Source organism: Antechinus flavipes, chromosome 2 (genome assembly GCF_016432865.1).
Source record: "Antechinus flavipes isolate AdamAnt ecotype Samford, QLD, Australia chromosome 2, AdamAnt_v2, whole genome shotgun sequence".
NCBI lineage: Eukaryota > Metazoa > Chordata > Mammalia > Dasyuromorphia > Dasyuridae > Antechinus > Antechinus flavipes.
This window is the reverse complement of record NC_067399.1, coordinates 504,398,298-504,413,097: the sequence shown is the minus strand read 5'-3', so window position 1 is coordinate 504,413,097 and position 14,800 is coordinate 504,398,298. Positions and strand designations below refer to the sequence as shown.

The following is a 14,800-nucleotide window of genomic DNA, read 5'->3' as shown; positions in this document are numbered from 1 at the left end:
AGTTAAAAAAGCTTTTGTACAAACAAAAATAATGCAGATAAGATTAGAAGGGAAGCAATAAACTGGGAAAACATATTTACATGCAAAGGTTCTGATAAAGGCCTCATTTCTAAAATATATAGAGAATTGGCTTAAATTTATAAAAATTCAAGCCATTTTCCAATTGATAAATGGTCAAAGGTTATGAACAGACAATTTTCAGATGAAGAAACTGAAACTATTTCTAGTCATATGAAAATGTGCCCCAAATCATTATTGATCAGAGAAATGCAAATTAGGATAACTCTGAGATACTGCTACATACCTCTCAGAGTAACTAAGATGACAGGAAAAGATAATAATAAATGTTGGAGGGAATATGGGAAAACCGGGACATGGATATACATTGTTGGCAGTTGTGAATGGATCCAACCATTCTGGAGAGCAATTTGGAACTATGCTCAAAAAGTTATCAAACTGCATATCCTTTGACTCAGCAGTGTTTCTAGGGAGCTTATATCCCAAAGAGATCCTAAAGGAGAGAAAGGGACCCACATGTGCAAAAATATTTGTGGCAGCCCTTTTTGTAGTGGCAAAAAACTGGAAAAGGAATGGATACCCATCAATTTGAGAATGGCTGAATAAATTATGGGTTTTTAAAATATGAGGAAGACAGTCATGCTTGTAGGAAGCTTGACTTGAAGTCAACTTTTGAGATATTAGAAATATAAGGTTTCCTGCATTTTAGGCAGATTGCTCTTGAGAAATTTATTAAAAAGCATAGATAAAAGTCATATGGAATGAGAGAGAATGGTGGGTCAATGATATGCACTGGTGAAAGGAACTTCTATATCATGAAATCTCTATTTGTATCAAATATAAAGTCTACATTTCAGGTTAAAAAAAAAAATTAACCGCACAAGAATGAGAGTTACAGCCAAACGCAGTTCATATGAAAAAACTAACTTGGAAGTTGTTGTTGATCATAATAAGCTCAATGAGCCAATAGTACGATGGAACTAATTTGAAAGCTAATGAAAAATTTTTGGCCTGTTAATAAAAAGTGTTCAGATCAAAGGAAATATTAGTTCTGTTCCAATACTTATCAGGCTACATCTGGGTAAGGTGTTCAGTTGTGAATGTCACATTTTAAGGAGAACACTGATAAACTTGAATGGGTCTAAAGAAGGGGTAACCATGATAGTCAGGGATTTTAAAACTAATTCACCTGAGCAACAATTGAAGAAACTAAAAATGTTCAATTTTGACAAGAGAATACTTAAGGCAGATGAGTTAACTTTTTTAAAAATTTATTTTATTATAGCTTTTTATTTACAAAACATATGCATGGGTAATTTTTCAACACTGACCTTGCAAAACTTTCTGTTCCAAAATTTCTCCTCCTCCCCCCTCCCTTCCCGCGATGGCAAATAGTCTAATACATGTTAAATATGTTAAAATATATGTTATATCCAATATATGTATACATATTTATACAGTTATCTTGCTGCACAAGAAAAATCAGATCTAAAAAGAAAAAAACAAACAAACCTGAGAAGGAAAACAAAAATGCAAGCAAAAAATAACAGAAAGAGTGAAAATGTTATGTTGTGGTCCATACTCAAGTTCCCATAATCTTCTCTCTGGGTGTAGATGGCTCTCTTCATTACTGAAAATTGGAACTGGTTTGAATCATCTCATTGTTGAAGAGAGCCAGGTCTAAAAGACTTATCATATAAAAATATTTATACTTATTCTGTATAGTTTCTGAAGGTAAAAGTAGCTGTTGGACATTACCAGAAGGAATATCTTGGTTCCTTCTGGTACCAATATACCAGAATATTGTACAGGTATAATACATATGGGATTATATGTATTATAGGATACATATATGGGATATATGGGACAAATTTACCATCATTTATTGCTATTCATTAATAGAATATATTGTCTTACAAAGTAGTAAGGCTCCCTTGTCACTGCGAGCACTCAAGTAATAATTCAATGATATAACTTTTCCTCAAAAAAAAATGAACATGCAGTTCTGCAAATATGTATTGTATCTAGGATATATTGCAACATATTTAACATATATAGGACTGCTTGCCATCTTGGGGGGGGTGGAGGGAGGGAGGGAAAAAAATGAAACATAAGCGAGTGCAAGGGATAATGTTGTAAAAAAATTATCCTGGCATGGATTCTGTCAATACAAAGTTATTATTAAATAAAATAAAATTTAAATTAATAAAAAAAAGAAAAAAAATGAACATGTATTTAGCATTTTAATATCTACAAAACACTTTTAGATACATTACCCCATTTGATCATCACAACAATGTTGCGAGGTACTCTAAATATAACTATCCTTATTTTATAGATGAGGAAACTGAGACTCAGAAAGGCAAAGACTCTTTTCATAATCTGGTTCCAACCTATCTCATTTTACATTACTATCCTTAATTTTATATTCTGTCAAACTGGACAGTCTACATCTGAAATCTGTCTCTCTACAATATCCCTCCACTACCAATACTGCCCTTTGAGACCAAGAATAACAAGTCTAATCTTTCTTCCACAGGCCAGTCCTTCAACTACTTGCAGAAAATTACTATGACTTCTCTTCTCGAGGCTAAATATCCTCATCTGACATTATCTGAAGACCCTTTACTAGGTTGGCCACTCCTCTTGGAGTTTATCAATGTCTTCCTAAGATAGAACATTTAATATCACTAATGTGATTTGACTGGGACAAAGTACAGGTATATATTATTACTTTTGGTTGCTATATCATACTACCAATTCATACTGAGTTTGAAATTCACTATAATGTAGAGAGCTTTTTAGATTAATTTCTTGCTAGCTATAATGTCTCCTATTTCTATCTGCAAAGTTTATTTCTTTGAACCCAAATGCAAAATAAAATTTAACAGGAATAAATACAAAATATTTAGTTTAGGCTCCATATTCTAGACCATTGAGAAGTATTAAGATCTATCATCCAACATGTTATCTGCTCTTTCCAGTTTTGTGGCATTTGCAATTTTATAAGTGTTTCAGCTATGATTAAAATTTTAAATGGCATGGGGCCAAGTGGAGAGTCTATATCATTCCATTAGAGACATTCTTAGATGCTGACATCCAATCATCTGTGATTATTCTTCAGGTCCAACTGGAATCTTTTTCCTTATATGTAATATAATATCTTCCATCTTCTCTCATAGGATTATAGGTATAAAAGAGCTAATATATGCAAAGCACTTTGCAAACATTAAAGTGTTATTTCTGTGTCATTCTTGGATACTAAATGTTTATGGAAAGGCGATAACAGGTGCTCCTTGCTTTAAAGCTACCAAGTATTAGAAGTGAGATTTGAATCCAATTCTCACCACAAAGTAGGTTTAACAATTTGTACTCTACTACCTCTCAAGAACTGAAAAAAAAATCATTTCACTTTCACCCCATATACTTCCCACAATCTCAAAATCAGTAACTAATCGGTAAACTAATACTCATATACACAAAGAAAACTACTATTTAAAAGATTCCCTACTGCCTACAGCTAGATGCTGTAGTGGATAGAGTGCCAAACTGTAGTAAGGAAAGACATCTCCCTGAGTTCAAGTCTGCCAACATACTTACTAGCTGTGTGAAAGTCACTTCATTCTTTTGCCTCAGTTTTCTAATCTGTAAAATGAGACAGAAAAGAAAATGGCAAAACATTCTAGTATCTTTACCAAGAAAACCCCAAAAATGGGTCATGAAGAATTGAACTTGGCTGAAAACAACTGAACAATACTTCCTGCAACCTTCTCACAAGTTAGTAACTGTCTAATGTTCATGATTGTGTTTCCTAATATCTGTTTTATGAATCAGATTTTCTTAAAGAAGGTTATATAACTGTGAAATAAAAAGAACATTGTGCTAGAAATGGAAACCCAGACTCTTTCTCATACTTTGGAACTAACTGGCTGTTGTTAGACAAGTTACTTTATATCTCAAAGCATCAGTTTCTTCAGTACCAAATTGTCTGATTTCTTAGGTCTCTTCCCAATCTAACAGTGGCTTTTTTTCTGCAGCAAGATTACAAGAACACAAGATTACAAACTACAAAAAAGTCTATAACTTCGCTTTGAAGCAGAGTTCTAAGTGAAAATAGCACTGTTACAAGATCCACTTTTAGGGAACACAGTCAAGCTTGAAATATTTAAGTATTTAAGATTTAAATGCCAAGTACCATCAACAACAAAAAGTATTTAAGATTTAAATGCCAAGGACCATCATCAACAGAAAGTATTTAAGATTTAAATGACAAGGACCATCATCAACAGAAAAACCAAAGGACAAATACAGATTTCTTCACATTCCCTACCAATATATCATGTTTTAAACTTGCAGGGTCCTCTTTTAAAGCTCCAGACAATTTAGCATTCATGTTTCATACAATTATAGTTTTAACAGGGATGTCAATTGGAATGGTGGCTTATATGATGTGCTATTCATGGCAAATTTAATAAGAAATGGAAAATAATTAATTTATCCAGGTTAATACCTATTAAGAATTAAGAATAGCTATTTAAGCAGGATATGAATTTTTTTTAGTCAAATTCTTGAAATTTCTTTATAAGATTACTATGGATTTTTAAATTTTCCCTCTCCCTTAAACTACAGTAGCTGTTGCAAACTTTTCCTCTCCTTCAGGTCTTACATATCATTCCCTTTACCTCCTCTTTCTGCTAGGAACTTCAACTCATATTTCACTAAAAACACTAAGGTCCTTTGCTGAGAGCTTCTCTGTTTCATCTCACAACTCTATGATGTCATCCTTCCCTACAGTCTTTAATGGTAATGCTGTGGCCCTTTTTGCTTGACAAAACCAACTTCTCAGCTTCTATTCTCCAACCTTTCTCTAATTTTCAATCTTTCTCTGTCATTTCCTTCTCTACTTCCTACAAACATGATTGAGTCACCCTCATCTTTAAAAATCCCTCATCAGATTCTACCAGGTTTTCCAGTTATCATCCTATATACCATCATCCCTTTTCAGCTATACTCCTTGGAAAAGCCATCTACATATAATCTCTCTCACTTTCTTCTAAACTTTCTACAATTTGGCATCTGACTTTAGCATTCAACTAAAATTTCTTTCTCCTCTATGAGCTTTTGTTAATATGTTCTCCCATTATTTTCCTCCTACTTGTTTTACTTCTCAGTCTCTTTTGCTGGATCTTCCTTCCTGCTATGCCTTTTAATTGTTGGTGTCTGAAGGCTCTGCCCTAGGCCCTCCCCTCTTTTTTTTCCAATATGGTTTCATCTTTTTCCAAGAATTCAATCGTTAGTTCTACTCAGATGATTCCCAACTCTAATCTCTCTGAATCTGCTCATTCTACATTTTGAACTAAATGTCCCAGACATCTCAAATTCAACAAATCCCAAACAGAACTCATTATCTTCCCTCCAATTTTCAACTTTCCTATTGCTGTTCAGAGTATCACCATCCTCCCCAGTCACCATGGCCCACAATCTTACTGTTTTACTCAATTCTATTTAATCCATTGTAAAATTTTGGTTTTTATGAATTAACACCTTTCATTTCAGCCTCTTCTCTTCATTCATACAACAACCATACTAATATAGATCTCATTACTTCTTATCTAGATTAGCAATAGCCTTTTTATTAGTATCCATCTTGCTCTATTCTAATCAACTGCCAAAGTAATTTATCTAAGGTTCAGTTAAATCAGTCAGTAAGCATTTATTTATCATCTACTATGTGCTAGGAGCTGCTAAATGCTAGAGATACAAAAGAAAGCAAAAAAAAAGTCTCTTTTTGCAAGTATTATCTAATGGGGAGACATTGAGGAAACAGATATGTACAAACAAGCTAAATATAGCAGTGGTATCAAACTGAAATAGAAACAAACCTCTTCTGGCCCCATAATAACCTAGAAAACCACAAATGAACATTAGCTATGTTGTATTATATTTTTATTAATTTTGTGAAACAGTTCTCATTTATATTTTAATCTGGTTCAGGCAACATTCCAAAGTTTTGCAAGTCCATATTCATTCCTGAGTTTGCTACTTTTGATGTACAGAAAAGGAAATAATTGAAAAGATGAAAATACTAGAATTATGGAAAAATTCCTGTAGAAGATGAAATTTTATTTGGGACTTGAAGGAAACCAAGGAGTCTGATAAGAAGGGAACACACTGCTGGCACAGGAAACAAGAGAAAATGTATGGAGCTGAGAGATGGGTTTCAGGGACATCGAGGTGGTCAGTGTCACTGGATTGAAGAGGATATGAGAGAATAAGATGTAAGAAAAGTGGAATGCTGGGGTAAGGGTTCCTAGGTTATAAAGAGGTTTGAATACCAAATAGAGGGTTTTGCATTTTATTTTTAGAGGTATTAGGAAGCAGTTGGGAGTTTACTGACTAGAGGGATGACATGGTTGATAAGATACTTTGGGAAAATCACTTTGGTGGCTGAATTCACGATGGATTGGGATAGGGGAAAGGCCTGAGGCAATTAGACCCATCAGCAACCTACTGAAATAGTCCAGGCATGAGATAATGAGAGCCTGCACTAGATCAATGGCAATGTTGGAAAAGAAAAAGGAATACTCAAGAAATGTTGCAAGATGATATGATGGTATACCTAGAAAACCCCAGAGATTCTACTAAAAAGCTATTAGAAATAATTCATAATTTTAGCAAAGTAGCAGGATACAAAATAAATCCCCATAAATCCTCAGCATTCTTATACACCACCAACAAAATCCAAGAGCAAGAGATACAAAGAGAAATTCCATTCAAAATAACTGTTGATAGCATAAAATATTTGGGAATCTACCTACCAAAGGAAAGTCAGGAATTATATGAGCAAAATTACAAAAAAGTTTTCACACAAATAAAGTCAAACTTAAATAATTGGAAAAATATTAAGTGCTCTTGGATAGGCCGAGCGAATATAATAAAGATGACAATACTCCCTAAACTAATCTATTTATTTAGTGCTATACCAATCAGACTTCCAAGAAAATATTTTAATGATTTAGAAAAAATAACAACAAAATTCATATGGAACAATAAAAAGTCGAGAATCTCAAGGGAATTAATGAAAAAAAAATCAAATGAAGGTGGTCTAGCTGTACCTGATCTAAAATTATATTATAAAGCAGCAGTCACCAAAACCATTTGGTATTGGCTTAGAAATAGATTAGTTGATCAGTGGAAAAGGTTAGGTTCACAAGACAGAATAGTCAACTATAGCAATCTAGTATTTGACAAACCCAAAGATTCTAAATTTTGGGATAAGATTTCATTATTTGATAAAAACTGCTGGGATAACTGGAAATTAGTATGGCAGAAATTAGGCAAGGACCCACACTTAACACCACATACCAAGATAAGATCAAAATGGGTCCATGACCTAGGCATAAAGAACGAGATTATAAATAAATTAGAGGAACATAGGATAGTTTATCTCTCAGACTTGTGGAGGAGAAAGAAATTTGTGACCAAAGATGAACTAGAGACCATTACTGATCACAAAATAGAAAATTTTGATTATATCAAATTAAAAAGCCTTTGTACAAACAGAACGAATGCAAACAAGATTAGTAGGGAAGCAACAAACTGGGAAAACATCTTTACAATTAAAGGTTCTGATAAAGGCCTCATTTCCAAAATATATAGAGAACTGACTCAAATTTATAAAAAACCAAGCCATTCTCCAATTGATAAATGGTCAAAGGATATGAACAGACAATTTTCAGATGAAGAAATTGAAACTATTACCACTCACATGAAAGAGTGTTCCAAATCACTATTGATCAGAGAAATGCAAATTAAGACAACTCTGAGATATCACTACACACCTGTCAGATTGGCTAAGATGACAGGAAAAAATAATGATGAATGTTGGAGGGGATGCGGGATAACGGGGACACTGATGCATTGTTGGTGGAGTTGTGAACGAATCCAGCCATTCTGGAGAGCAATCTGGAATTATGCCCAAAAAGTTATCAAACTGTGCATACCCTTTGATCCAGCAATGTTTCTATTGGGCTTATACCCCAAAGAGATACTAAAAAAGGGAAAGGGACCTGTATGTGCCAAAATGTTTGTAGCAGCCCTGTTTGTAGTGGCTAGAAACTGGAAAATGAATGGATGCCCATCAATTGGAGAATGGCTGGGTAAATTGTGGTATATGAATGTTATGGAATATTATTGCTCTGTAAGGAATGACCAGCAGGATGAATACAGAGAGGCTTGGAGAGACCTACATGGACTGATGCTAAGTGAGATGAGCAGAACCAGGAGATCATTATACACTTCGACAACGATATTGTATGAGGATGTATTCTGATGGAAGTGGATTTCTCTGACAAAGAGACTTAACTGAGTTTCACTGGATAAATGATGGACAGAAACAGCTACACCCAAAGAAGGAATACTGGGAAATGAATGTGAACTATTTGATTTTTGATTTTCTTCCTGAGTTATTTTTACCTTCTGAATCCAATTCTCCCTGTGCAGCAGGAGAACTGTTCGGTTCTGCAAATGTGTATTGTATCTAGGATATTCTGCAACATATTTAACATATATGGGACTGCTTGCCATCTTGGGGGGGGGAAGAGGGAGGGAGGGGAAAAAACGAAACATAAGTGATTGTAAGGGATAATGCTGTGTAAAAATTATCCTGGCATGGATTCTGTAAATACAAAGTTATTATTAAATTAAATTAAATTAAAAAAAAAAAAAAAGAAATGTTGCAAATGTGAACTTGATAGGTCTTGACAACAGATTGGGAAGGGGTGTGAATGTGAGAGTATGAAGGGTTGAACATGGCTCTTGGGTTGTGAATCCAATCAACTAAGTAGATGATGTTGTTCTCTGCAATAATTGGGGAGGTGGAGATTGGGGAAGGTTTAGGAGAAAGGATAATGAGATCTGTTTGACACTGTTTAAGATGTCTACCAGACATCCAGTTTGAGATGTCTGAGAAGCAGATGTGAGACTGGAAGTCAATAGAGAAGGTGGGGCAGGATAGGTAGAATTGAAAATCATTAGCACAGAGATGATAATTAAATTCATGGGAGCCGATGAAATGGTATACAGGTAAAAGAAAAAAGAGCCCAGGACAGAAACTTGCAGAATAGGTATAGTTAGAAGGTATGATTTGGATAAGGATCCAGAAAAGAAGTTTGTGAAGGAGCAGTCTGATAGGTAGGAGGAAAATCAGGAGAGAGATGTATCTCAAAAAGCAAGAGAGATGCGAGTATCAAGGAGAAGTTGAGCAATCATGTCAAAAGCTGCAGAGAGAGGTAAAGGAGAGTAAGGATTGATAAAATGTCATTGTCTTTGGCAACTCAGAGATTATTAGTGATTTTGCAGAAAGCAGCTTCATTGGAATGATAAGGTCAGAAGATAGATTATATGGGTGTTAAGAAGAGAGTGTACCAATGAAGTGGTACAGTAGATGGAGTTCTAGGTCCCTGAGTTCAAATTTGACATCAGACAAATGAGGTTATGTGACCTATATCTATGTGTACCTAGTCTGAAATGGTTGTGTGTTTTTCTCAGTAGTACATGTATAAGAGCAAAGGTGGTGGATAAAGTTAGGGCGTGGCAGATGATATGATTACCTAGGGATTCAAGAGAAGAGGGCAGTGTAGAGTCGAATTGGTTCACCAAGAGATAAAAAAAGAGATGACTAAACTGTAATGGACTTGGCTCTTTTCAACAATGAGGTGATTCAGGCCAATTCCAATAGATTTGTGATGGAGAGAACCCAAAGAGAGAACTATGGGGACTCAATGTGAATTACAACAGAGTATTTTCATCTTTTTTGTTGTTTGCTTGTTTGTTTGTTTTTTCTTTTTCATTTTTTCCTTTTTGATCTGATTTTTCTTGTGCAGCATGATAAATGTGGAAATATGTTTAGAAGAATTGTATGTTTAACCTATATTGAATTACTTGCTGTCTAGGGAAGAGGAGTGGGGGGAAAGGAAGGAGAAAAACTTGGAACACAAGGTTTTGCAAAGGTGGATGGTGAATACTATTTCTGCGTGTATTTTGAAGATTAAAAAGCTATTATTAATTTTTTTTTTAAAGAAAGAGATAGCTAGAGTAGGGGATGTGGTCTGAGAGTGGATTGAGGGAATGAGAGACTGGAAAGTTGGGTTTGGGAAAGAAAAGCAAAAGGAAAAATGAAATGCCAATAAATTATGGTCAGATAAGGGGATTTAGGAATTCTTGAATACAGAGGTGATACATATGTGGATAATGGCAAGATCAAAGGTATGACCATCTTTGTTTGTGGCGGAGGAGTGTGGAGTATAAGTCATGAGAAGTGAATAGTTCAGGAACTGAGTGATTATGATGGTTAAGGAAGAATCTGTATGTGTGTAGTAGTCCCCTAGTATGAGAGCAGGAGTTGGGAAGAGGAAAACTTGTATGGGAAGAGGAATTAAATTTATTGAACAAAAAAGGAAAATAACTTGGAGATCTACAGACAACAGCTAAGAGAATTGTAATTGTGTGATAGATACAGATTGCCTGAGCCTCAAATACTAAGTGATAGAGGTACAGAGACAAACTGGAAGTAGCAATGGGAAGCAAAGAGCATCCCATTTTTTAGCTTAATATTTTGTTTTCCCCTTAATTACATGTAAAAAAATTTTAAATATTCATTTAAAAATGTTTTTGAGTTCCAAATTTTCTCTCTCTTCAATGAGAAAGCAAGTAATTTGATAGAGGTTATGTATGTGCTACAATGTAAAATATATTTCCATATTGGTCATATTGTAAAAGATGAAAAAACAAGAAAATAAAAAATAAAGAAAAAATATGTTTTGATCTTTACATTTGTAACACTGTCAGTTTATAATAGTAAATGGTAATAGCTGGAAATAGACTTTTTTTTAAAATCATAGTCAGCAAAGAGTATTCCAACTCCCTCTTTTCAACCAATGAGTCAAGGGGAATGAGTGAGAGTACAATTAACACTGTAACTCTGATCATGATTTATATTTTTACTCAATAAACTCCAATGGCTCTCTATTACCTTCAAAATCAAACAGAAAGTCCTCTATTTGGCATTTAAAGTCTTCTACAAGTTTACTATGTAAAGCCCTGGTTCCTTCTTCCCTTTCCATTTTTTATATGAAGGGTACACTGATTTACTATTGTTACTCATACATGACATTCCATCTTTTGCCTCTGGACCTTTGTCCTAGCTATCTCTTATAGCATCTCTTAGCTTCATGACTTCCTTTAACTATCAGCTCAAATTTTACCTTTTGTCACAAGCCTTTCATATTTTCTACTTCTGCTAAGTGCTTTCTACTCATAATTTGTAAATACTAAATTATATGCAGTACCTCTTCCCTCTATTCCTTTAAAATTCATTTCTCATCACCTCACTCCTCTCCATCTCAGTTTCACCCAATCTCCCACTAACCTCATGATATGATGCTGATTCTTTTAAAGAATGGAATGTTCTTGTTTTTTCTTTTATGTTCACATGCCTGATACATAGTAAGCATCTATTTGATTAATTGATGCTCTGAATGGACAGAACCAGTGGACAGAATATCTACTTTCAGTAGTAATGCTCTAGTAGGTAAGTCCTATTTACTATGCCATCCCCAAAACAAATCCCCAAAGGGCCACAAGCCAATGGACAATTTTAACTTGTTTTTATCATAATTACAATGGCATATCTATTTTGTATCTCACTGCCAAACCTGCAGTGACTGTATTCGGTTAACTTAGTTATTGTAGTCAACATCAAAGAGGAGTCATCACTGAAGTCAAAAAAGTTTAAAGGCTCTTCTTGAATGATAATTTTGAAAAGGACACTCATCAAATCTGACACAAAATTGTTACTGTTACAAACCGACAAATGTTACAAATATAAATGTAATGGCTTTATTAAGAAAGTTGTAAATCTGGTACTGCCTAACAGAAATTATTATGCAGTTCAATTCTTGCTTTGTCAACTTTTGATCTAATTCAATGGTTAGAAGCCATTAAAACTATCCAAGTAAATTATAGACTTGAAACAAATGTTAATAAAACCATTTAGAAGTCTTCAACCAAGTACTGAAGCAACTGGCAAATGAGAATAAAGATGACAGTGTGGACTAAAGTGACTGAACAAACTACAGTCTTAATTTTTCAAACTCTCACATTCTCTGATAATGACTTGGAGAGAGTCTCACTTTCCCCATTTCAGAGAAATGTGAGGATAACTAAGAAAAAATATGAATCTCATTCATTTTTTAGAAGAAAGCTTCACTATAAATTTAAAATATTATTCTGTAAATAAGAGATGGAAATAGGAACATCACACTTCCAGGAAGGAATCAGTAAAACAAAATCAGTCAAGAAGCATTTATTAAATATCTACAGACTATATATATGAGATAAAATTACAATGATGATTGGGAGTATGACACTAAGAAATTGGACAATCAGAAAAGGCTTTCCCGAAGGAGACAGCACTTGAGCTGAGCCTTGAAATGAGGGAGTGGTTCCAAAGCAGATAAAGGTGAACATTCCAGATACCAGGGACAGCTAGTGCTCACCTATGGGCTTTTCATAAGTGAGGGATGAAATGCTGGGTACAGGGAATAGCAAGCAGGCTAGTTGGATTATAAAATATAAGAGGGGGACCAAAGTTTATTCAGCCAAAAAAAAAAAAAACAGGAAAGAGCCTAATGGTAAATGTTTTCAAATGAGGGGTTTCTATTTTATCCTAAAGGCAATGAAAATAATTATAGTTTGCTGAGTAGAAAAATGACATGGTTACATCTGTGCTTCAGGAATATCACTTTGGGAACCATGTGAAGAATGGATTGGAGACAGACTGGATGCAGGGAGACCAACTTAGAGGCTGCTACAATAGCTCAGATGAACTACTGTCAAAATAGCTATATGTCAAAGGCCTGAACTAGAGTGGTTGGTATGTGAGAAGTGATACTAAGGACTTTCAAGATGTTGAAGAGATGGAACAGATGTTGATGGGATATGGGACAATAGGAGAGAAAAGAATTGAGGATAACTTTTAGGTTGTGAAGCTGGATTATTGGAAGAATATTGTCACCCTACTCAGAGATAAAGAAATAAGAAAGAGTAGGTTTAGATGGAATTCCATTTGGAATATGTTGGATTTGAGATGCTCATCGGACATCCACGGAAGTGAGAAAGTAGAGGCAACAAGTATAGACAGCTGTCTCTAGAAATTAGAGTAGGTAAAAGAAGGGAGAACATATATTAATAGTCTGAAGAGATGGTTGGATGAAAAATTTTTAAAGATGGGGAAGATCTGGACATTTTTGTAAGCATCAAGGAAGAAGCTAGTGGACAAAGATCGAAAATTAAGAAGAATGGAATGGTGATAGAATGGTGATAGACAAAGAGAATGGAGGGAATGAGGTAAATGGACACAACGTAGAAATAAAAGGATTGATGTCGATAAGGACTATTTCATCATCTGAGAAAGAATCAAAGGAGAAGAGAATGGGTAGTGAGGCTGAGGTGATCTAGTCTGAAATTGGGAAAGAAAGAAAACTAGATCCAATGTTTTCACTAATGCTCAGCAGAAGTCCTCTATGCTAATCAGAATGATATCTTTACTGTTCCTTATGTCCATGTAATAATAAGTTATTGTTGAAAATGATTTTGCATAAAATAATCTTCATTCTTACCACTTCAATGTTCTTCCACTTCTTTGATAAGCTAATTCTACACATTTCCCTAAGATCTAGCACAAAAAAGGCTTCCCTTGACCAACCTTAAACATCTTAAATTTTTATATTCCCTTTAAGTATAATTTTGTCATGCTATCATGATTTGATGAAAGACAGAGTATACAATATAAAGAAGACTGAAATCAGGAGATATGGGTTCAAATATCACTTCAGACACTTATCTGCCGTTTGACTATGGACAACTCTCAGTTTCTTTATCTACTATAAATTATAACAACACTTGAAATTTCTACTTCATAGAGTTGTTGAATGAAAAGCAATTTTCTAGTCCTATAAAAATGGAGTCTAGCATGCAACTTGTTGAAAACTGTTCATTTTAGGCATTTTATCTCCTGACTGTAAGCTCCTTGAGAGGAAGGACAACATCTTTTACCTTCACTTCTCTTGTACAATTTGTAGCACACTGCTGGGTATAGAACATACTTGTTGATTGTACCATCGTATACTTAGATCCAATCAATTTATTTATATCTCTCCTTAGGACAACCTACAATATGTTCACTGGCATGCCTTTAGCAATTTAAAATTAAACTTTTTTTAAATTCAATAAACCAACTTAGAAATTAAACTGAACATTCCTGAGGTTATGTCCACTCAAAATGACTGCTACACACAACAGGTGTAAAATGTTAAATAATTTAAACCTTTATTTTCAAACAGAGTACCTGAACTTTCAAATCTAAAGAGTAGATAAATACTTAAGGGGATCTGCAATCTCATATACTTGGGTGCAAACTGCCACTCATTCTTTGTTGCTTGCCCATCCTTTGTTACTCTTGTACAAGTCCATTTATAAGTTTTTATATGGAATTAATTCATCCAATGTACTTGTAGCTTTCCTTGATTTGTCCTGATGAAGAGGATTTTTTTTTAAATAGGAGAAAAGAATAAATCTCCTACCTAAAGAAGCACTAAATGCAGAATATGCACCAGAGGATTTACATTTCTAAAATTTTCATAACCATGTCCGTTAATGTTTGAATTAAGACTAAGAACAGATTGCCTAGAAGGTTAAAATCATATGTCTACATGTTTACTGC

The 14,800-nt window shown here is 34.3% G+C and overlaps 1 protein-coding gene across 5 annotated transcripts in view; it reads right to left on the bottom strand.

The window, feature by feature from the left end:
* Window positions 1–14,800, bottom strand: part of GTF3C4 (general transcription factor IIIC subunit 4) — a 41,241-nt gene that overhangs the window by 25,133 nt on the left and 1,308 nt on the right. The window lies entirely within an intron of this gene.